Here is a 21,987-nt window from a genome sequence, read left to right as displayed (position 1 = left end):
GCGGCGCTCATCCCGCTCTTCAAGCCATAGAGACAGCGTTTGTCTGAAGACAATCTTTCCGTGGTCACATGGCTAGTGTGATTTAGACACGGAACGCTGTTTACCTTCCCACCGAGATGGTACCTATTTATCTACTCGCATTTGCATGCTTTCGAACCGCTAGATTGGCGGGAGCTGGGATAAGCAACGGGCGCTCACTCCGTCGCGTGGATTCGATCTTACGACTGCTTGGTCTTCTGACCCTGCAGCACAGGCTTCTGCGGTTTAGCCCACAGCGCCACCACGTCCCTCAGAGTTACTCTGAAGGGAAACAGATTCATTCTATATATTGTTGACTGTGCAACACATTATCCCAAAGTAGCTCCCCTAAGAAAAATTGAGGCACAGACCATTGCAGAAGCTCTGCTGATGTATATGTGTCGCAGGGGGTTTACTGATAAGGTGGTAACGTTTTTAGAAATCTCTTTCCTATCCAAGAGGATGCAAGTAACTTCCCAAGTGAATGAGGTAGATTGCATTAAACTGTTGGAGGGAGAATCAGGCAGGAGAGTAGTCTATGGGAATGTGATCAAGCCATACTATAGAAAGGAAAACGTCTTGCTGACATTGAAAGAAGCAGACAGTGAAAATCTCAAGTTACCTTGTGGGGAAGGGAGGAGCGGACCCATATACACCTCAAAGGAGGTCCAAATCAGTCACTCACTTTCCCCAGCACAACAAAAAGAAGCTAGAGCCGTGTTTATGGAGTACAAGCAGGTTTTCTCCAACAAGCCTGGAGTAGCCAAGGGTGTAGTGCACAGGGTTGACACTGGGGATGCACACCCACAGGAGGTTACACCTTATAGAGTCTGAACCTATCTAGTTAAACTTTGGGGCCAAAATGCGAAGTTTGGTTAATATACAAGAAGGGAAAAGCCCAAGAGAAAACATGCGTGGCCATATTGAGAAGGCAGAGGGGTGACCTATCGAAAGCTAAATACAGTGGTTCCTTGCAAGACGATGTTAATCCGTTCCATTGAAATTGCTGTCTTGTGAAAACATTGTCTTGCGAAATGCGATTCCCCATTGGAATGCATTGAAATCCATTTAATGCGTTCCAATGGGGAAAAATTGTTGTCGTTTTTCAAAAATCGCCCATAGGGAAGCCAATTTGCAAAGCGCCGATCAGCTGTTAAAATCACTGTCCTGCGAAGCGTTGGTCCCGAAAACACCTGTTTTGTGAAGCTGCCAATCAGCTGTTAAAATCATAATCTTGCGAAGCATCGGTCCCCCCAAAAAAGTCTTGCGAAGCACAAACCGAAACATCATCCAGCTAAAATCACCCATAGGAAACACTGTTTCGTGAAGCGCAATGGCGATACCAAAAACTCATCATCATGCGGATTCGTCATTTTGTGAGGTCATCGTCTAGCGGGGCACCACTGTAGGTTGAAATGTAGCCTAACCCTGCCAGTGGTGCAACATGCAAAAGGATTGAGAGTTAAGCTTGATCTTGCTAGGCACTACCTAAAGGATTTAACCAAGGGCATCACGATATCTGCTCCAGAAAGAGAGGTGAAACTCTGTAGAGCAGCTAAAATAACATGGCAGAAAGACAGTTGGAAGACCGCACCGGTGGCAGACTGCATACGGAGAGGTCCCAAGTGCCAGAGAGGCATCACCATCGCGGAGGGGTCCGGATTCGAAACAGGAGCCGCACCGAGCCTGGCGTTTGACTGCAAGATCCTTCATCGAAAGACATTCCGGAGACGGAAGCTGCAGGTTGGCGAGAGGTCCCAGTCGCCAGTGGTTCATGTGTATCGTAACGGTGTGAAGGAAGGTGGATTTCAGAAAAGTGCAAGCTGCACCGGAGGGTAGGACATTTCCTTTATAAGCACTACCACTCCACCATGACTACGATGCTGGGTTTTCGAAAAGGACAAAAATGTGTTGTGGAGAGAGAGAATTCTAATGCCACAAAGCTTGGACTAAAAAAAAAAAAAAGATTGGAACAAAAGAATCTCAAAATGTGGTAGCAGAATGCCGAAGACTGACGACGAAGGGAATGGCCCTTGGTAAAATGGCAAAAGCGATAAAATGTTTATTTGCACCTCGGTAAATGTTATATGTTGTGTGTTCTATGGAAATAAAATGTATGTTAAGTATTAAAAGTGTTACGGAATGTGGTTGAGAAAGCACCTGTGTATATGATTGAAAGGGAGAGTATTGTAATTGAACTAGTAACTGAACTATAAGGTTTATTGCACAGCAAGCAAATAAGTTGTTTAATTATTACATATGTTCCAAGGTGGTAAGGTTTGATTATAATGCTGGAAAGTTGTTGGTGTACTACCTTAAAGCTCCTTGTTGTTCAACTTTTTAAGGGGGGAGGTGTGTAGCTAACATCCCTGCCCTCACCTGTCCGTTACCGCAGAATAGGGAAGAAGGAGCCAATGAGTGGGTGGAAGGTGGAGCCAAGGGCGGAGGGGGCTGGATATAAAGACTGGTGTATGGACTCCGAGGGAGATTCTGTGTGAGAGAAACTGTGTTTAACTTGAAAGTGTCTGGAAAGTGAGTTAGAGATCTGTAAGAATGATAACTGAAACACAGGGTTAAAAGATATTAAAGTTACATTAGATGTGATTCAAATACAAGTGACTGGCAGCCTGTGATTTATACCATGAATATTCATCGTTTATTTACTTCCCTGATCAAATAAAAGATTTAAGTTTTGAACAGCACACTTTTCTCTATAAGTAGTTGACATTAAAGCATTAATATGGTGGCAGCGAAGAAGGAAGAAGAGCGAGAACCTCGTGAAGGCCTGGGGGGATAGGGGCTTCAGAGAGGATCGCGACAGTGATCAATGCCGGGAATTGATAAAATCTGCAGAGATTATTATTCAGAGGGTGAAGAGAAAGGAGAAATCCATGAAAGCGATGGGATATAGAGTTGATAAAATGCTGTTATGGGTAGAGAATCATCAGGAATTTCTGACAACAGTCTAGGTAGCAGAGATGGTCAGAGAAATAGGTACTGAGGTACAGTCAACCCTCGACTTACAAACTTAATCCATTCCGGAAGTTTGTAAGTCAAAAATTTCATAAGTCGAATCAGCATTTACCATAGGAATGAATTGAATACCAATTAATCCCTTCTGGCTGTTTTGGTTCTTAGGTTGAGGGGCAGTTTGTAACCCCCATAGGAACTAATGCAAAGCCGGTTAAACCGTTCCTATCACTGGGGGCAGAATTTTTTTCTTTTTTCCCTTTTAAACCAAGATTTTTTTTAAAAAGGAAAGAAAATAGGGAGGGAAGGAGGGAACAGAAACCTTTTCAACAGAACACCTTGAATAGCAACCTTTTCAATCAAGACAAGCCAATACAAGCAACTTTTGGGAAAAGGGGGGGCAGCAAAGGAGGGAGGGAACACCTTTTCAAAATCCAAAAATCAAAAACTTTTTAAAAGCCAAAAAATAAAAATACAGTCCATACAGCACTATACCAAGTAATACCAGGCAATATGAGACAGTCTGAAGACTGTCTCCAAATCCACTCTCAAAACACTGGGAAGAGCGAAGAAGCAGACAGGCACACTCTTCACTGGCCAACAGTTATCTGAAACTTCAAATTTCGTGCTTTCTCCACCTCCTGTGCATTTTTTCAGTTCGTAACTCGAATCTAAGTTTGCAAGTCGAAACAATATTTTTCTATCAGAATGGTTTGTAAGTCGAAATGATTGTAACTAGGACCGTTTGTAAGTTGAGGATTGACTGTAATAGAATCTTAGAACTGCAGGACTAGAAGGGAAATGAACTCCCAACCTCTGGCTCCAGAGTTAGATACCTTAACTAATGTGTATGAAAAGGGGGGGAGGAAAGAATTTGATAAACCACATCTGTGAGAATAAAAGCAACAATGCATGCATTGACATTGAGAAGGTATTTGACCCCAGCAAAATTGAATATTACAAGTTCTAAATGCTGCATGTTAAAGTAGTTCCTTGGTTTATGAAACCAGTGTGTCCTCCAGGACATTACGTTAAGCGAAAAATACATAAACCAGAATGCGGATTGCCACAGCAACGGTGGTGGCATTATTAACCTCCAGGCGATAAAATGGGAAAAAAGAAATGTAAACTGAGGCATTATTTCGAACTGATTTCCCTTCATAAACCAGAAATTACCTAAACCGAGGCGTACGTAAATCGAGATATTACTGTATCTCCAAGGTAGCGTTCTCGGAAGTGCTACTTGTTCCGCACGCGGGGCCAGCTAGGCAGACGGAGGTCAGGGATTTCGATGTGTGGATGAGAGGGTAATGTCAAGGGGGTGGTTAGATTCATTCAGCACTGGGGGATGTTTCGGGACAAGCTGGGCTTGTACAAGAGGGACGGGCTTCACTTGAATGAACACGGAACCAGACTGCTGGCGCGTAACATTTAAAAGGTGGCAGAGCAACTTTTAAACTGAATCCCGGGGGGGGGGGAGAAGCCAACAGGAGCCGAGAGGCATTCATTTCGGGACTCCTCATCCCTATGGAAAGAGGGTGGAGAGGTTAGGGCACAACAACGTGATGATAGTGTAGTAATTAGGACAGAGAGTGTGATGGGATGGGATTGTTGGTCCACTGGAAGGAGGAGCAAACAAGCAGCCCTTCTGGGGGACCTCCATACGCAGAGGCTTTCACGCAAATGCCCGAAGCGCCTGAGCAAAGATGAGACAGCTGGAACATCGGGAGAGTAGATATATGATTGATTCAGTGGCCATAACGGAAACCTGGTGTGTTTACGGAGAACCAGTGGGATACCGCAATCCCAGACAATAAAAACTAGAGGAGGACAGGGTGGGGCGTGTTGGAGGTGGGGTGGCCATCTAGGTCAAAGAAGGGGTAGAATCCAGCAGAATGGAGATGGACGGCGGGTCAGACTCCATCACAGAATCACTGTGGGTTAAACTGCCAAGCCAAGGAGCAAAGTGATTTTGGGTGGGGAGCTCAAAAATTGAGGGGGAAATGCGGGGGGAAACTTGAGGGGGAAAAATTTCAAATGTGGAGAGAAATCAGGGAGGTGTACAAAAGGGACAGGACTGGAATCACAGGGAATTTTAATTCTCCTCACAGGCCAATGCGTGCTAAGGTGAAGAAAGAGAGACTGGGTTTCTTGACATGCTAAACGACTGTGCCTTGGAGCAATTTCTCATGGAGCCCAACAGAGAGGAAAGGGGACAATGGCTCCATTATTGTGAGCTACTCAGGACCTGGTTAGGGACAGGAATGTCACTGAGTCGATAGGGAATACTGACCATGCTGCCATCTTTTTCACCCTGCAGGTTGGGTAGGGAGTGTCAAGGAAATCTCCGGACACAAAAATCATTGATTTCCGAAAGACAGACTTAGCTGAGATGAGGAAGCAAGTTAGAAAGAAGTTGAAAGGGAAGGGGAAAAAAGAGAAAAAATCTCTCCTGAGGGCCTGGAGTCTGTCTAAAACAACGGTAGTAGAGCCCCAGGGGAAGTGTATATACCACAAAAAAGGAGGGTCACCTAAGTCCAAGAAGGTGCTGGCATGGTTAACAAGCAGAGTTGGAGAGGCTTTGATAGGAAAGGAGGGGTCCTTCCACAAATGCAAAACCTTCCCAAATGAGGAAAAATTACAGTGGTACCTCGACTTGCGATCGTCCCTATTTGCGAACGATTCAATTTACGAATGGCTCAACCAAAATCAAAACAGGGAGCTCCTCTTATACCAATGCCCCTAGTAAATCAACCATTTGAATGCATAAGGATAGATTTAGTTGGTCCTTTAATACGGTCCTCAGGGGGACACACACATATATTAGTATTGGTAGACTATGCCACCACATATCCAGAGGCTATAACTCCAAGGTCTACCACAGCTAAAACATTAGCAAAAGAAGTGATGCAAGTCTTTTCTAGACAAGGATTCCCAAATTAAGTGTTAACAGATCAGGGATCCAATTTTATGAGAAATATGGAAGTTATTCGGTATTAAACCTATTCATGCTACTGTATACCACCGACAAACGAACGGATGAGTGAAAAGATTTAATAAGACTTTAAAAGCAATGTTAAGAAATGTAGTAATAGAAAAACCTAGACAATGGCTTTTATTAATAGCTCCTTTAATGTTTGCCATTAGAGAAGTCCCACAGGACTTTGAAATGATGTACGGGTGGGATCCTAGTGCAGGGGTTCCCAACCTGTACCGAGGTAGTCAGACCAGTCACCCCTCCACCCTACGCCTGGTGTTGTTGAATGCCAGGTCTGTATCTAACAAGGCCCAGCTAATTTACGACCTCATTCTGGAGGAAGATGCAGACCTGGCCTGCATAACCGAAACATGGATTGGCGGAGAAGGGGGTCCCCCCCTAGCTCTCATCTGTCCGCCCGGTTATGCTGTCCAACACCAGGGTAGACTGGAGGGCCCGGGGGGGAGTAGCCATTGTTTATAAATCCACCTTGGAGGTAGCTAGGCGCTCCTCGGTGGTAAAGCCGGGTCTTGAGGCTCTCCACGTGTCGATTGGGGCCAGGGACGGTATTGGGATCTTGCTGGGTTACCGCACTCCCCGCGACCCAGCCATTTCCCTACCGGAGCTGGCGGACTTTGTCTCCGCGGCACTGTTGGGTTCCCCGAAGCTACTGGTTTTGGGGGACTTTAACGTGCATGCGGGGGCAGAGGTTTCCGGGCCAGCTCTTGAGTTCCTGGAGACCATGGCCTTCTTGAACATGTCCCAACATGTCAACGGCCCTACACACGTGGGTGGTCATACACTAGACCTGGTCTTTTCCACCAATGGGAGCGAGAGTGGTCCGATGGTGACTGATTTTGAGTCGGTACCCTTGTCATGGTCGGATCACCACCTAATAAAATGCACCCTCAAAATGGCTCTCCCCCCTCGCAGGAGGCAAGGACCTATTGTTATGGTCCGCCCTCGAAGGCTACTGGATCCGGTTGGATTCCAGGAAGCCATGAGACGGGTTACGGCTGACCTGGCTGGCGCTCCTGTCGAGGCTCTGGTCGACGGCTGGTTTACCGCCGCGACTAGTGCCGTAGACACGATCGCTCCTAAACGCCCTCTCCGCCGCAGAGACCGCCTGGCGCCCTGGTATAACCAGGATCTCCGGACATCGAAGCGGGTCAGGAGATGGCTAGAGCGCAAATGGAGAAAGGACCTGACGGATTTCAATTGCATAGCTGTCAAGGTCGCTACTAACCTTTACCTAGCGAAGGTAAAGGCTGCTAGTCGAACATATCTCGCTAACTGGATAAGCGAAGCTACTAACCAGCAGGCGGAATTATTCCGTATAGTGCGCGACCTATCCGGAATTGGTCCGAGTGATGGGCCTCCCCCTAGTTTTTCACCGGACCAATTTGCAGCATTTTTTAAATCGAAAGTGGAGGCCAACCGCCGGGACCTCTCTCCTTTTTTGAATACAGTGAGTCGAGCTGAGATGTCCAGCGCTCCGTCTTGCCCGGTGACCTTTGACTCCTTTCAGCCTGTCACGCCCAATACTGTGGCCAGGGTGCTTGATAGCTGTCGTGCCACCACCTCCTCTTTGGACCCTTGCCCGGCCTGGCTAATCAAGGCAGCCAGGCCTTCAACAACGGAATGGGCTACTGTAATAATTAATGGGTCTTTCCTTGAGGGCAGATTCCCTTCTGCCCTCAAGAACACTCATTAGGCCCATTAGAAAGAAACCTAGTTTGGCGGCGGACGAAATTGGCAACTATAGGCCCATCGCCAATGTTTCTTTCTTAAGCAAGGTAGTCGAGAGGGTGGTGGCCGATCAGCTTCAGGCGCTCCTGGATGAAACAGATGCCCAGGATCCATTCCAGTCGGGCTTCAGGCCGCGCCATGGTACAGAAACGGCATTGGTCGCCCTGTGTGATGACCTATTGAGGGAGGCCGACAGGGGCAAATTGTCTCTGCTGGTCCTCCTAGATATCTCAGCGGCCTTTGATACCATTGACCACGGTATCCTCCTGGGGAGGCTCTCTGAGTTGGGAATAGGAGGCCGGGCTCTGGCCTGCCTCCGTTCCTTCTTGGAGGACCGCCCCCAGAGAGTACAGCTTGGGGAGAGCGTCTCGGCCCCGTGGAGCCTCAATTGTGGGGTTCCACAGGGGTCGATCATCTCCCCAATGCTGTTTAATATCTATATGAGGCCGCTGGGTGGGGTCATCAGGGGGTGTGGAGCATTGTGCCATCAGTATGCGGATGACACGCAGCTCTACATCTCCTTTTCACCAACTGCAGGAGATGCCGTCCTGTCCCTTCAGCGCTGCCTGGAGACCGTACTGGAATGGATGCAGGAGAACGGGCTGAGGCTGAACCCGGACAAGACGGAGGTACTAAGGGTGGGCGCCCCCACAATAGGGGATTTGGGAAACTCTCTCACTTTTGGGGGGGTGACCCTGCCCACCAGGGATGGGGTCCGCAGCTTGGGGATCCATCTAGACCCGGCGCTCACTATGGAATCTCAGGTGGCGTCTGTGGTCCGCACCGCCTTTTTTCATCTTAGGCGGATAGCCCAGCTGCAATCCTACCTTGATGTTGGGGCGCTCACTACCTTGGTGCATGCGCTCGTAATCTCAAGATTAGACCACTGTAATGCGCTCTACGTGGGGCTACCTTTGAGGCTGCTGCGGAAACTACAGGTGGTGCAGAATGCGGCAGCCAGATTACTCAGTGGAGTGAGAAGATACCAACATATTTCACCCACTGCATTGGCTGCCCATCCGTTTCCGCATCGACTTCAAAGTGTTGATGCTTGCGTATAAAGCCCTAAACAGTTTAGGACCTCGATACTTGGCGGAATGCCTCCTCCCACGAAGATCTACCCGTGTCACTCGTGCGAGCCAGGAGGTGAGACTGAGGAGCCTAACGCCGAGGGAGGCCCGGAAGGAAAAGACTAGAAATAGGGCCTTCTCGGCGGTGGCTCCTCGTCTCTGGAACAACCTACCCCCTGAGATTTGCGCGGCTCCCTCGCTGGGTATTTTTAAGAAACAATTAAAAACATGGATGTTTAGGCAGGCCTTCCCAACAGATAACTCCTGACGATTTTTCCCTTCCCTATAGCTTTCCTATTTTGTTTAGTATTTTTTTTCTTTCGTTAAGTAATATGGTTATATGTATTTTATTGTATTATTCTTATGTTGTTAGCCACCTAGAGTGGTCCTCACATGACCAGATAGGCGGGATATAAATAAAATAAATTTTTTTAAAAAAAAACCTTTCTTACCCCGCAGATCGTCTGGGGAAGGCGGGGCAAATCCTGCACATCTGCAAACGATGGTGTGGCACTTGTCTGGGGGCATTTGCACATGCGGAAACGGCGGCATGGCGATCACTCGGGCACACTGGAGATTGTGTGCAGGTACAAACAGGCTGGGGGTGAGTGTGTGGGATGGGAGGTCTGTCTCGGAGGCCGGGTAGAGTTCAGGCCATGGACCAGCACCGGGACGCAGACCTGGGGTTGGGGACCTCTGTCCTAGAGGAATCCTGGATTTAGTGAAGGAAAAATGGGAGACAGGCAAGGATGAGTCTCCAATTTTGGTAAAGCAAGTGATAGAAATGAGAGAACATTTAAACAAGGTAGCTGAGACCGCTAAAAGCGAATTATCGAAAACACAACAAGGACAGAAACAAAGATGTGATAGGCAGATGCAACTAAGGAATGTTGAACTGAAACAGAACGTATTGTTATTATTACCATCGGAATAGGCCAAGTTATTTGCAAAATGGCAAGGACCCTATGAGGTTATGAGAAAAATTGGAACAGTAGATTATGAAATTGCTACTCCTGATAAGCAAAAGAAGTCAGGCATATATCATCTAAATTTGCTGAAAGAATGGAAAGGGATAGCTCCTTTGGAGAAACTGAAGATGAGAATCCAGGGCCTGGAGTTGACGAGTGTAAAGTGCCAAAAAGTAAACTGCAATTAGACAACGTAGAAAAAGAAAAAAATACAACAATTCAGGAATTTAGAAGAGGAATTTTTTATGTCTTTTCAAATAAACCAGGATTATCTTATTTAGGGGAACATCAAATTAACACCTTACCTCAAGCCACAGTTAGAGTAGGAGGAAGGAGCTGGCCTTATCACCTTAAAGAAGCTATCAATAAAGAAGTAACAGAAATGTTAACTTTGGGAGTAATAGAACCATCTTTCAGTCCATGGAGGAGTTATCCGGTCATGGTCCCCAAATTAGATGCTAGAAATCTGGAGATCAGTGGATGTATTCCTGACATCGGAGGAAGGTGAAAAACCAAAGGAGTCTGAAAAGGTAGTGGTCATAGAAGATGAATGATATGAGGAACAAAGTAGTCCTAGAGAGTTAAAGAGATAGAAGGGGAGAGAGAAATGAGAGGTGCGTGTGAAAGAGAGGGAGCAACTGCCAAACCAATCATTGAAGGATTGTGACCAGAGGAATGGACTGTCCTAGTCTACCTGAGACAACGCGGTCCCGTGAAGTACGTGAACCATTGTGGGAGTCTTCAGAGAGGAGAAAAACCTCCTGAAGGGGATTGGACTCAACACCCGTGCTGTGGGATTATTTGTGCAGTATGGAGTGGATGGCCGAGGAAGCCCACGGATCAAGAACGGTTCGGGAAAACTCACTGTTACGAGCTGGATGTGTTTTAAGTCCATTACCTATGTTATGGGACAGATCAAATATGAAACCAAGTTACAATGATCCTATTCAAGTTATTGTTGACAAAAATCCAGTTGTTAATATAACTTTATTGAATGAATCTCCTCTCGTGTCTTTTCCCTCACAAAACACAGAACTGTCCAAGGAAATTGTAGAAGCCGATCACAGTGAGTGTGTGTGAGAGAGAAGCGGAGGCCAATATGGTAGAGGTGAAGAGAGTAAGGTATTGATAGAAATAGTGGGAAAGTTTCTGGATGGAGAACCAATGGATTCATCTGTGGGAGAGGTTGGAGATACCAAGAGAAGAGGTGAGGTCAAAAAGTGAAAGAATCATCACTCAATCCGGGGAGTGACAATTGCATCCAGGCAAGGGCCCAGCTGCGCAATCTGTCCAAGATGGAAGTAGGCGGATCGGACCACAGACGCCATCTAGTTATCCATGGACAGCACCAGGTCCAGAAGAATGCCCAGCGTGCGTTGGGAACCAACCAAACCACAGACATCAGGGGCACCCACTGGGAGGACCCCGTCTTGTTTGGTTTCAGCCTTAGTCTATTGTCCCTTTTATCCTCCCACTGAAGGAGAAAGTGGGAACAGAAAGGACTTTAACTGTTAATCAATTATCATCAGAGTCTGAAGCACAGGTGGAGGGTGCAAAGCAAAATCCTCCAAGTCTGGCTTGTCTGTCAAGGGGGAAGAAGAAGGCAGGCTTGAAGGGGAACCCCCACATACCAAGACAGGACAAGCAAGGTTTGCCTCTTATCAACAGGATTTGTCCTTGGTGAGCACGGGGTTGGGGTGAGCAGGATTGAGACTAAAACAACAACGCAAATGCAAAGAAAACCATACTCTCAAACACCCACCACTTTGCACATGCTCAGAGGAGAAGTGTGGTGTCATGGATTGGAGTACCAGACTGGAAACCAGGAGAGCTGGCTTCGAATCCCTGCTGGGCCAGGGAAACTGAGAGGAGAGTGTGTGGGGGGTGGGGTGGGCAAAGCAACTTAACCGACCTCTTGAAATCTCACTGACCTTGCAAATGTTGGAGGGATCTGGGATTCCGTTCTTTCTTTTTGGTCCCGTCCCAAAATAAGCAAAGAGAATTCAGTTTAGTTTAGCTCCTTCCTAGGAAAAAAGAGAAATAGAAACGATAAGCCGGGAGGATTTATGTGTAAAGCAAATCGAAAACGTTTCCTTCTGAGATGTGCCTTTTTCATGTTCTGTTGAACTGGGCTTCTTCTTCAAGCAGCAGAACAAGAAGGCAGCCAACAAAGAAACCGAAGGAAGGAAGGAAGGAAGGAAGGAAGGAAGGAAGGAAGGAAGGAAGGAAGGAAGGAAGGAAGGAAGGAAGGAAGGAAGGAAGGAAGGAAGGAAGGAAGGAAGGAAGGAAGGAAGGAAGGAAGGAAAGGAAAGAGCTGATGATGAAGGAAGGAAGGAAGGAAGGAAGGAAGGAAGGAAGGAAGGAAGGAAGGAAGGAAGGAAGGAAGGAAGGAAGGAAGGAAGGAAGGAAGGAAGGAAGGAAGGAAGGAAGGAAAGGAAAGAGCTGATGATGAAGGAAGGAAGGAAGGAAGGAAGGAAGGAAGGAAGGAAGGAAGGAAGGAAAGAAGGAAGGAAGGAAGGAAGGAAGGAAGGAAGGAAGGAAGGAAGGAAGGAAGGAAGGAAGGAAGGAAGGAAGGAAGGAAGGAAGGAAGGAAGGAAGGAAGGAAGGAAGGAAGAGCTGATCATGGAAGGAAGGAAGGAAGGAAGGAAGGAAGGAAGGAAGGAAGGGAGGGAGGGAGGGAGGGAGGAAGGAAGGAAGGAAGGAAGGAAGGAAGGAAGGGAGGGAGGGAGGGAGGGAGGGAGGGAGGAAGGAAGGAAGGAAGGAAGGAAGGAAGGAAGGAAGGAAGGAAGGAAGGAAGGAAGGAAGGAAGGAAGGAAGGAAGGAAGGAAGGAAGAGCTGATCATGGAAGGAAGGAAGGAAGGAAGGAAGGAAGGAAGGAAGGAAGGAAGGAAGGAAGGAAGGAAGGAAGGAAGGAAGGAAGGAAGGGAGGGAGGGAGGGAGGGAGGGAGGGAGGAAGGAAGGAAGGAAGGAAGGAGGGAAGGAAGGAAGGAAAGGAAAGAGCTGATGATGAAGGAAGGAAGGAAGGAAGGAAGGAAGGAAGGAAGGAAGGAAGGAAGGAAGGAAGGAAGGAAGGAAGGAAGAGCTGATCATGGAAGGAAGGAAGGAAGGAAGGAAGGAAGGAAGGAAGGAAGGAAGGAAGGAAGGAAGGAAGGAAGGAAGGAAGGAAGGGAGGGAGGGAGGGAGGGAGGGAGGGAGGGAGGGAGGGAGGAAGGAAGGAAGGAAGGAAGGAAGGAAGGAAGGAAGGAAGGAAGGAAGGAAGGAAGGAAGGAAGGAAGGAAGGAAGGAAGGAAGAGCTGATCATGGAAGGAAGGAAGGAAGGAAGGAAGGAAGGAAGGAAGGAAGGAAGGAAGGAAGGAAGGAAGGAAGGAAGGAAGGAAGGGAGGGAGGGAGGGAGGGAGGGAGGGAGGGAGGGAGGAAAGAGCTGATGATGAAGGAAGGAAGGAAAGAAAGAAGGAGCTGATGATGAAGGAAGGAAGGAAGGAAGGAAGGAAGGAAGGAAGGAAGGAAGGAAGGAAGGAAGGAAGGAAGGAAGGAAAGGAAAGGAAAGGAAAGAGCTGATGATGAAGGAAGGAAGGAAGGAAAGAAAGAAGGAGCTGATGATGAAGGAAGGAAGGAAGGAAGGAAGGAAGGAAGGAAGGAAGGAAGGAAGGAAGGAAGGAAGGAAGGAAGGAAGGAAGGAAGGAAGGAAGGAAAGGAAAGGAAAGGAAAGAGCTGATGATGAAGGAAGGAAGGAAAGAAGGAGCTGATGATGAAGGAAGGAAGGAAGGAAGGAAGGAAAGGAAAGGAAAGGAAAGGAAAGAGCTGATGATGAAGGAAGGAAAGAAAGAAGGTCTGTCCAAAGACCCCCATGGAGGAAAAGTCCACACACCCCCTTCTCTCTCTCTCTCTCTTTCTCCCCAGATTCTCTCCGGGCTGCCTTTCCGGGAAAAGACGGTCCGGGTTCACACAAGCAACCCAACAGGGAAGCTGCCAAGCCAGGAAGATCCTCCTCCGCATCCTCCTGCCCTTGATCCTCAGCTCAGGATCTGGTCTTGAGAGGGATCCGGTTTGCCCTCCTCTCTACAAACAGATCCTCCAGGAAGAACACACACAATCACACACACACAGAGTGTGCTACAGAGCCAGAGGTCCGTCAGACGCCCCCCCCTCAATCAGGGAAGGCACAGGGAGGACCCCCCTCCTCCAAACCCCATTTCTCCTCCCCGCCTGTCCCATTTTCCTCTGCAGCCCCCCCCGAGACTTTGCCCCCTTTAACGGAGGGAGGGAGGGAGGGGGTGTCCTACGTCACGAGGGGGAGGCGGGGGGGGGGGAGGCCAGTGATTTTTCTCCCCTTTGTTTCCTTCCAGCGGTGGGGGGGAGGGGGGCTCGCAGGATCCAAGGGAAGGCGGCGGAGGGGGGTGTCTGCTTACTCGCCCCTCCTACACACGCACACACAATGGAGCCCCCCCTTTGACTCCCACCCCGCCTCTCCCTCCGGAGGAGACCCAGAGGGAAAAACCGCCTTGCACGAAGAAGGTCGAGCAAAGCACAACCCGGCAAGCACCCCCCTGGCCTCTTCCCCCCTCCCCCCTGTTTGGTGGGGGGGGGCAGCTGGCCATCTTACGCACACACACCTCCCGCACCCCACCCCACCCCACCACATCCCCAGCGCCCACCTTCCTTGGCCAGGTCCCGATCCGGGAGGCGCGCGTCTCTCCCCCCCCCCAATCCAGCGCAAGGGCCGCGCATTCCCTCCAAGCCTTTCCTCCTCCTCCTCCTTTTTGGGACAAAATGGGGGGGGGAGGAGGTGGGAGGGGCTTCTCTCTCTCTCCCCACTCCTCCCCCTTCCCTTCCTCCTGCACCCACGGGGGGGGGGGAGAAAGGGAGGGAGGGAGAAACAAGGGGGGCGGGGGAGGCGTGGAAGGGCCCCCAAAGGCTCCATCGAGGCGAAGGGGCGCCCTCTAGCGGGAGGAGTTCGCACGTTCAGACGCCGCTGTATCTCACATTGTTTCCAACCCTCCTTTAGGAGACTCAGGTCTTTCTAAGACATCTGACGAATGACATCAAAATAATAAAAGTACAATAGACCCTTCACAACCCCAGCAAGCTCAATCACAGAGGAAGCTGGTGGGGGGCAGAGGGATTTCCCCCCCCCCCGTTCTCCATCCATGCGCTCTGTCATGCTCGGGAGGATGCTGCATTTCTCCGACCGCCACCGATGCTGCACGGTGCTTGTTTCCCTCTCCTCTTTCCTCCCCACCTTTATTGATCCCCTCTCTTCTCCTCTAACAGCATCATGCTCTCCTTTCTCTAACCTTTATACTCCCCCCCACACACACACCTTTTTCCAGACACCCTTCCCCCCATTGTCTAAGTGGGGGTTTTGACGGGTCCTGCCAACCCTGCTCTTTTGCTCTTGCCTGATTATCTGCTTTATGGCCTCTGGGAGAATGTTTACAAATACTGTATGGTAGAACTGAGCACTAAACATACATTTCTGCACGTGAGATACAGAATCTTACACACCCCAGTTTCTTAAAGCCAAAGAATGTTGGGCTGTTTTACTTGTGGTTTCTATATTTCATTCTGCATTTCATTTTTCCCTGTATGTCTAAAGAAGTGGATATTAACCCACAAAAGCCGACATTAAAAATGTAAAAGCTGGTCTTTCCGGTGCCTCATCTCGTTGGCTTTTTTTAGTTTTGCTTTGTATTTTTTCTGTCTCCCTTTGGCTTTTGCCTGATCGAACGACGCACCAGGAGAAAGAGACATAAGAATAACGGTGAGTCCAAGCAAGAAATTCAGGAGGGACCTCCGTTGCCCGGAGGTGCCACCAACTCTCTCCTGAGGGGAAAAAAACACACACCCCCAACTCCCAAACTCCAACCTTAATTAGTATGTGCCGTCAAATCGGAGCTGACCCATATAAAACTTCAGTCATAAGACTATCAAGGGGATCTCTTTATCACTCCCAGCTCCCCCCACTGTTGAGTTCCCCGTTGGGGAAGTGGGGATTTGAACCCTGCTCTCCAGGGTCCCAGTCGGGTCATTCTCTCCACTCCCCCATACTGGGCACCACGGTGCCCTCTTAGGTGACCAGGAGGGCTCCACTCCACGCGCCCCCCCCCTCACCCACCTCCGCTTCCTTTTCCTTCCATCTCTGGAAGCACAGGATGGGACCCCCAGTCCTTCCCTCCCTCCCTCCCCCCTTTCCTTGATGGCTGATTAAGGGGGGGCTCCCTCCCTGGTCCTCTCAACCCCCCCGCCTTCTGCTGCCAGGGTCCCCTGTTTTGTGCCCTCGGATGGCCAGGCAACCTCTCGCAGAAGGGTCCAGCTGCTCTCCTTTCTCACGGTCAGGGGAGGAGCATTTGACACCCGTGCCCTTCTAACGTGTGGGTGCTCTTAGGGGTCGGGACGGCGGCGCTTCTGCCTGGAGGCAGAGAACGGGCAGAAGGGGCAAGTCCTCCTGGGGGGGGTCCTCTGTCCTGGGGGGGAGTCAGAACCCTGGAGAAATAGAGAGAGGGGTCCAACGCCTGGCTCTGCACATCGAGACCATGGCTTCTCCTGGATGCCGGCTTCATCTCCGAAGCTGGGCCTCCCCCTCTAGTCCTGTCTTTTTGGGGGACAGGAGTAGAAGCCAAAGGGCCTTCATCACTTCCCCCCCCCAAAGAGGAGGAGGAGAAGGATCGGGAGGGGGAACTTTTTCTCTGGGGAAAAGAAGCTGCTCCTGCCCTCAATGGGGGCACGAAGTGCTGAGAGGACGGAAGGAAGAGTGTGGGGAAGTCACAGGGAAAACCCCACATGTGGCCCTCCATTATTCCACAGAGGCCGCCCCGTGCAATGAATGAGGGTGGGGGTCGCTAGCACCCTGGCCAAGGCAAGCCTTCCTTCTTGAACACACGACCGGCCATTGCTGCTGCTGCTTTCCAAAGCATGCCCTCCTCCCTCCCTTCACAAAAGGAGCTCCCCCCCCCAAGGAACCTTCCTCCTCCTCCCTCATCATCCCTCCTTCCTCCTTCAAGGACCAACTAGGCCTTGTGCAGAGCCATCTCGGTGATTCTCCAGCAGCTCCTTTGCATCTAGGCGGAGAATTTGTCCTGCCTGCAGTCTGAAGCCCTGTGGTTGCCAGAGTTCATGGGATGTTCACGTGTCTGGCTCGGAGAGAGGCAAAGCAGGAGTTGCTTGACCTTTGGCTATTTTTCAAGAGGCAGGAGAAGTGGAGGAGCTGTTCAAGTCTCCAGAGCCAACAGCCTCTGAGGAGGAAAAATGGCTATTTATTTATTATTTAATTTATTCATTCCCCCTGCCTACCTGGTCTTGTGACCACTCTAGGCAGCTTCCAATACAACATAAAACAACTAATAAACATAACACAAGAGTTATTGCATAAATATCTTCCAGTAGCAGTTTACAAGATGGGAAAATAAAGCAAAGAATAAATAAGGAAAATAAGGCTAGCTTTCATGTGTTGTTCTGCCAACTCCTGTTGGAACCAGTTGTACTGGCTCTTGCCTTTCCATTGGACCATTTCAGCAATGTGGAGAGGGGGGATCTGCTGCTCCTCCATATTACCCTACCCGGGATTCATGCTCTGGAGAGGACACTCCTCTATTCAGAGCATGTTACCAAGACTGAAGGATGCCTATGTGATACCTGCATGCTATACATTAACATTGCAATCCAGTTACCAATTCCATTACATACTTCAACATTTCAATTGTGTATACAGGTGCATACTTAATAACATACCATAACACTTAAAATACTTATAATTTCTTTTGAATATACAACATATAACATTTAATAATGTGTACATGAATATATTATTGCTTACACCATTATACTAGAGTCCATTTACTTCTTCTTTAGTCTTCGGGTCTTCTTGAGAGGGCATCCGCAGCACCATTTTGAGTCCCTTTAATTACCCGTACCTCGAAATCAAAGTCCTGAAGAATCAAGGCCCATCTCATCAGCTTGCTGTTGTTGGCTTTTATGTTCCTTAATTATAATAATGGGGAATGGTCAGTACACAGGACAAAATGTCTCCCCCATATATATGGATTGAGTTTCTGAAGAGCGTACACTATCGCAAGACATTCTTTTTCGATGGTAGAAAGATGTCTTTCACCCGCCTGCAGCTTTTTGCTCAAAAACGCCACAGGATGAAGTTCTCCGCTGTCGTCCTTCTGGCTCAGCACGGCTCCTAACCTGGTGTTGGATGCATCGGTGAAGATGGTGAACTCGCGCTGGAAATCTGGAGCTCTTAGGACTGGGTTGGTCATCAATGCCTCCTTCAGCCTCGCGAACGCCTCCTTGCAGCTGCTGGTCCACTGGATACTATCTGCACTCTTCTTGCATGTTAGGTCAGATAAGGGAGTGGCTATCTCGCTAAATCTGGGTATAAGCCGTCTATAATAGCCAACTAACCCTAGAAAAGATCTGACCTTTTTCTTGGTGGTGGGTCTAGGCCAGTTGCTAATAGCTTCCACTTTGGCTTCCCCCTACTATCTGGCCCAAATATTTCAGTTCAGGGCTACCCAGCTGACATTTGCTAGCTTTCACTGTTAGCCCAGCTGCTTTCACTCTCTGCAGCACTGTCTCCAGGTGATACAGGTGATCTTTCCAAGAATGACTAAAGATCTCTATATCATCAATGTAAGCCATTGTGAAGTCGCTAAGCCCTTGCAGAGTTTTGTCCATGAGTCTCTGAAATGTTGCTGGTGAGTTTCTCAATCCAAAACTCAGGACACAGAACTCATATGAACCAAAAGGGCTACAGAAGGCTGTCTTCTCCTGATCTTTGGGGTCTATTCTCACTTGCCAAAACCCTTTCGTTAGATCTAGGCAGGATATGTATTGACATCCCCCTATAGTCTCTATTAGGTCGTCTAATCTGGGCATCGGATATGCATCCGGCTTGGTTACATGGTTCAGCTTCCTATAGTCCACACAAAATCGAATGTTGCCACCCGGCTTGTCTACCAACACTACAGGAGCAGCCCATGGACTGGATGAAGGAACAATGATGTTTTCCTTCAACATTTCATCCAGCTCCTTGCACACCTTATCGACATATGGCCCAGTAACTCTATAAGGAGTGACTGCTTGTGGGGGTGCATCCCCTGTATCAATCTTGTGCACCACTCCCTTGGCTAACCCTGGCTTGCTAGAGAAAACCTGTTGGTATTTCATTACCAAGGCCCTAACTTCATTTTGTTGCTCAGGGGAAAGTAAAGGGCTAACTATGACATCTTCAGGGTTATATCTTGCTTTCCCCCTCCCTTCCCAATATTGTAAGTCATGTTTTTCATTGTCTGCTTCCTTCATGGCAAACAAAACCCTGTTCTCCTCCCTATAGTAGGGTTTGATCATATTTACATGGGCCACTCTCCTGCCTGGTTCTCCATCCTCCTTGATGATATAATTAATCTCATTCATTTTGGAAATTATCCTGAATGGTCCTGTCCAATTTAGTTGTGATTTACAGTGGTGCCTCACACAACGATGTTAATTGGTTCCAAAAAGTCAACGTTGTGTGAAACATCGTTCTGTGAAACACCATTTCCCATAGGAATGCATTGAAAACCGGTTAATCCGTTCCAATTGGAATGGATTGCCGTCCTTGAGCGAAAATCCCCATAGGAAACATCGTTGAGTGAAACAATGTTTCCTCCTTTCAAATGTATTGAAGCCGACTCAATGCATTTGAATGGCATTCCAATGTCTCTTTTCCCTCATTTAAAAGTGCCTTAAACTGTTTGAAACCTGTTTTAAATGCTTGGCATCGATAGTCCAGCTTGTGAAAGGTATGCAAACTTAATTTGGTGTTGTTCTGAGTTGTCGTTAATTTTTGGTGATTTTTTGTTTTCTCCATTGAAAGCCATTAGACAGACCATTCAATGGTTTATAATGGAGAAAACAAAAAATCAGCAAAAATTAACGACGACTCAGAACAACACCAAATTAAGTTTGCGTAGGGTTCAGGAGGCGGGCTAACGATTGCAAGCATTTAAAACATGTTCCAAACATTGTAAGACACTTTTACAGGAGCGAAAAGGGAGATCGGAAAGGGCTCTTTGATCTCCGTTTCCCTTTTAAAGCTCTTTCCGATCTCCCTTTACGCTCCTGTAAAAGTGTCTTAAACTGTTAGTGTGGGAACCCTTGCCAAAGCATCGGCACACCGTGTGGCGGTCAAGGTCACATCGACCCTTGATTTAGGGTCAAAAGCAATCACCTCATCCTTACCTTTATCTGGAGCCAAGACCATGAGCACATCGCTTCACCATCGCTTCCCAAAACAATATTGTGAGAACATACCTTGTTAGGCACTGTTATCACCAGATTGCTATCTCTAGCTCGTTAGTGCTAGCTTGTTAGCTTTGATGACATCACTCTAGCTCATTATCCCAAGATGGCATTGATAGTACAAGAATGTAAACAATCATGCTACTAGGTTGTTTACTCTGCATTATAAATAAACACCTCACAGCAGTGGGGGTAGACTCATTCTTTCCTGATCCTTGCCTCCGTGTCATTCCTTCATCCCTTCCTGAAAGGGATCCCACCACAGCCTTTGTCAGCCCTTGGAAAAGGGCATCCCAACATGTTAGAAAACTGTTTTAAATGCTTGCAGTCGTTAGCCCACCTCCTGAACCTTATGCAAACTTAATTTGGTGTTGTTCTGAGTCGTCGTTAATTTTTGCTGATTTTTTTTTCTCCATTATAAACCATTGAATGGTCTGTCTAATGGCTTTCAATGGAGAAAACAAAAAAATCACCAAAAATTAACGACGACTCAGAACAACACCAAATTAAGTTTGCATACCTTTCACAAGCTGGACTATCGATGCCAAGCATTTAAAACAGGTTTCAAACAGTTTAAGGCACTTTAAATGAGGGAAAAGAGACATCCTTCTGTGAAAATCCCCCATAGGAAACATCGCTGTGTGAGGCAGCAAATTGATCAGAAAAAGCCATCGTTGTGTGAATTCATCATTGTGTGAGGCACCCGTTGTGCGAGGCACCACTGTATTTCCTTTGAGAGGTCTTTTTATTTGTTTGTTTGTTTATTTGTTTGTTTGTTTGTTTGACTTATACCCTGCTCATGTGGTCAAATCAACCACTCTGAGTGGCTTCCATAAAAAGTATACAGTGAAGCATTAAATAAAAATATTTCGAATAAACAACACCCCGTATAATAAAACAAATAATAGATGGAAAGAGAAAGGAAATTAAGTATTGACAGGAGGGAAGGCCTGAACATATAACCATGTTTTACATTGATTCTTAAATATGCCCAGCGTAGGGGCCGCATGAATCACTGGAGGAAGGTTATTCTAGAGGCGAGGAGCCACCACCGAGAAGGCCCGATTTCGTATTCTTTCCTTTCAGGCCTCCGTCGGCGTTAGGCTCCTCAGGCTCACCTCCTGGCTCGTGCGGGTGATCTGGGTAGATCTAGGTGGCAGCAGGCGTTCCGCTAAATATCGAGGTCCTAAACCATTTAGGGGCTTGTATGTGAGCATTAACACTTTGAAGTCGATGCGGAAATGGATGGGCAGCCAATGCAGCTTGGCCAGAATAGGAGAGATATTATGGTGTTTTCTCACTCCAGTGAGGAGTCTGGCCGCCGCATTCTGCGCCACCTGAAGTTTCCACATCAGCTTCAAAGGGAGCCCCACGTAGAGGACGTTACAGTGGTCTAATCTAGAGATTAGGAGCGCATATACAGTGGTGCCCCGTATAGCGACGTTAATCCATTCCAGGATTAACGTCGCTATACGGAAACATCGTAAAGCAAAATTAAAAAGCCCATTGAAACGCATTAAAACCTGGTCAATGCGTTCCAATGGACTAAAAACTGGCAGGGACAGGGTGGGTGGGGGATCCCGAAGGCCTCCAGGCAAAAGCCTGGAAGCCTTCGGGACCCCTCCTCCCTGCCCCTGCCGCCCTGCGCGACCTTTCCTAGCCAAGATCGGACTCCCAGGAGCCCGATCCAGGCTGGGGAAAGCAGCGAGAGGTGGCTGCCAGCGAAGGGGACAGGGTGGAGTGGGGATCCCGAAGCCTTCGGGACCCCTCCTCCCTGTCCCCGCCGCCCCGCGCTGCCTTTCCTAGCCGAGATCGGACTCCCAGGAGCCCGATCCAGGCTGGGGAAAGCAGCGAGAGGTGGCTGCCAGCGAAGGGGACAGGGTGGAGTGGGGATCCAGAAGCCTTCGGGACCCCTCCTCCCTGTCCCCGCCGCCCCGCGCTGCCTTTCCTA

General features: G+C 48.4%; 4 protein-coding genes across 11 annotated transcripts in view; all 4 read right to left on the bottom strand.

The window, feature by feature from the left end:
- LOC140706335 (uncharacterized) overlaps window positions 1-14,452 on the bottom strand; it is a 68,337-nt gene extending 53,885 nt beyond the window's left edge. The window contains exon 1 of the mRNA XM_072996478.2: window positions 14,408-14,452. The gene's annotated coding sequence lies outside the window, so the exon portion shown is untranslated. The remainder of the gene's footprint in view (window positions 1-14,407) is intronic.
- Window positions 1-21,987, bottom strand: part of LOC140706082 (uncharacterized) — a 276,919-nt gene that overhangs the window by 168,831 nt on the left and 86,101 nt on the right. For 2 of the 6 annotated variants that reach the window (XM_078384440.1, XM_078384428.1), the window contains exons 1-2: window positions 14,408-14,452; window positions 11,684-11,776 (exon numbers count right to left, since the gene is read on the bottom strand). The exons of the other annotated variants lie outside the window; for them this stretch is intronic. The gene's annotated coding sequence lies outside the window, so the exon portion shown is untranslated. Of the gene's footprint in view, window positions 1-11,683; window positions 11,777-14,407; window positions 14,453-21,987 lie in introns of those variants that run through there. 6 annotated transcript variants of the gene reach the window in all.
- The window catches only part of LOC110071163 (uncharacterized), a 107,322-nt gene that overhangs the window by 5,350 nt on the left and 79,985 nt on the right, over window positions 1-21,987 (bottom strand). The window contains exons 1-2 of one of the 3 annotated variants that reach the window (XM_072996638.2): window positions 14,408-14,454; window positions 11,684-11,776 (exon numbers count right to left, since the gene is read on the bottom strand). The exons of the other annotated variants lie outside the window; for them this stretch is intronic. The gene's annotated coding sequence lies outside the window, so the exon portion shown is untranslated. Of the gene's footprint in view, window positions 1-11,683; window positions 11,777-14,407; window positions 14,455-21,987 lie in introns of those variants that run through there. 3 annotated transcript variants of the gene reach the window in all.
- Window positions 1-21,987, bottom strand: part of LOC144586363 (uncharacterized) — a 222,623-nt gene that overhangs the window by 168,831 nt on the left and 31,805 nt on the right. The window lies entirely within an intron of this gene.

Source organism: Pogona vitticeps, chromosome 1 (assembly GCF_051106095.1).
Source record: "Pogona vitticeps strain Pit_001003342236 chromosome 1, PviZW2.1, whole genome shotgun sequence".
NCBI classification, from domain to species: Eukaryota; Metazoa; Chordata; class Lepidosauria; order Squamata; family Agamidae; genus Pogona; species Pogona vitticeps.
The sequence above is the reverse complement of the archived record's forward strand: the minus strand, read 5'-3'. Positions and strand labels throughout refer to the sequence as shown.